The sequence below is a fragment of the Crocuta crocuta genome, unplaced genomic scaffold (genome assembly GCF_008692635.1).
Source record: "Crocuta crocuta isolate KB4526 unplaced genomic scaffold, BGI_CrCroc_1.0 scaffold27, whole genome shotgun sequence".
NCBI classification, from domain to species: Eukaryota; Metazoa; Chordata; class Mammalia; order Carnivora; family Hyaenidae; genus Crocuta; species Crocuta crocuta.
In genome coordinates this window covers 2332162-2333587 of record NW_027532250.1, presented here as the reverse complement: position 1 = coordinate 2333587, position 1426 = coordinate 2332162, and positions in this window count along the sequence as shown.

The window sequence follows — 1426 nt, the reverse complement described above, 5'->3', positions numbered from 1 at the left end:
TTTTTTGCTCCGGGTGGGGTTAAGTGATTCACCCAGTTCAGCAGCAGCATAGAAGGGATTTGAACCCAGGCCCCATGTGGTACACAGCCCAGGCTGCCCACCACTCTTCCGGACCAAGGGTCAGCACGTGCTTGCTGCAGAATGCCATGTCGATAACATTCTCAAGCTTTACGAGCCTCACGAGCCATGAGGTCTCTGTTGCAACTTCTCAGCCCTGCGTCCACAGCACCAGAGCAACCACACACAGGAAGTGAATGAATGGGCATGTCTGGTGCCAATAAAACTTTATTAGAAAAACAGGTCACCGGCAGATTTGGCCCAAGGACCACAGTTCGCCAACCCTTATTCTGGTCTTTCACAGAGGAGAAAAGATCTGAGCTGAGTCTGTTAAGGAGTGGTCATGCATTAGTTTGCGAAGGCTGCCATGACAGAAGGCCACAAACTGGGCGGCTTAAAGAACAGAGGTTACCTTCTCACAGTCTGGGGGGCTGGGAAACTGAGATCGAGGTGTCAGCAGGATTGAGACGGGTTGAGAGAGTCCGAGTCCTCTCTCCTTGGATTGTAGATCGTCATCTTTTCCCTGTGTGTTCCCAAGGTCCTTCTCTGCGTCTGGGTCCTGAATCACCTCTTTTTATAGGGACCCCAGTCATACTACTTACCCACATCCTTTTAACTGAATTACCTCTTTAAAGGCCTTGTCTCAAATACAGTCGCATTCTGGGTTAATGAGGCACTTAGGACTTCAATATATGGGTTGGGGGGACACAATTCAGCCCATCACAAAGGGAAAACTTCAACAGAGAGAGGAAGGAAAGAAAAGTAAGGGAAAGTATGGGGGCTTATGAGTGTCTGATTCAGCCAGACCTTGTACTGGGTGGTTAGGGACCTTTCTCTGAAGAAGTAATATTCCAGTTGAAGTTACCTAAGAATAGCATCAAGCCCTCAAACCAACAAAACAAAGAACATTTATTGGCTCATGGAATTGAAAAGTTCAGGCATAGTCCTAGCTTCAGGTATGGCTTGATCTAGGGGCTCAATCAGTGTCACCCACAGAAGGTTGTGTAAGCAGGAAAACACCTGTTTGTTCAACAAACATATGGAATTCCCTTTTCACGCCAGCCCTCTCTTAGTACTAACGGTTACCCAGTGAATAAGGCCCTCAAGACAGTTTTAGTCCCATGGATGCCACCATTGCAGAGACCCTGAATGAGGGTAAACCCCACACAGAAGAAAACAGTGCTGAGAAACGGAGAAGAGGACAGATCTAACAGAATTAATGAAACACCGGCATCAGGGCGCCTGCGTGGCTCAGTCGGTTAAGCATCTGACTTTGGCTCAGGTCGTGCTCTCCTGGTTTGTATGTCTGAGCCCCGCGTCAGGCTCTGGGCTGAGGGCTCAGAGCCTGGAGCCTGCTTGGGATTCTGGG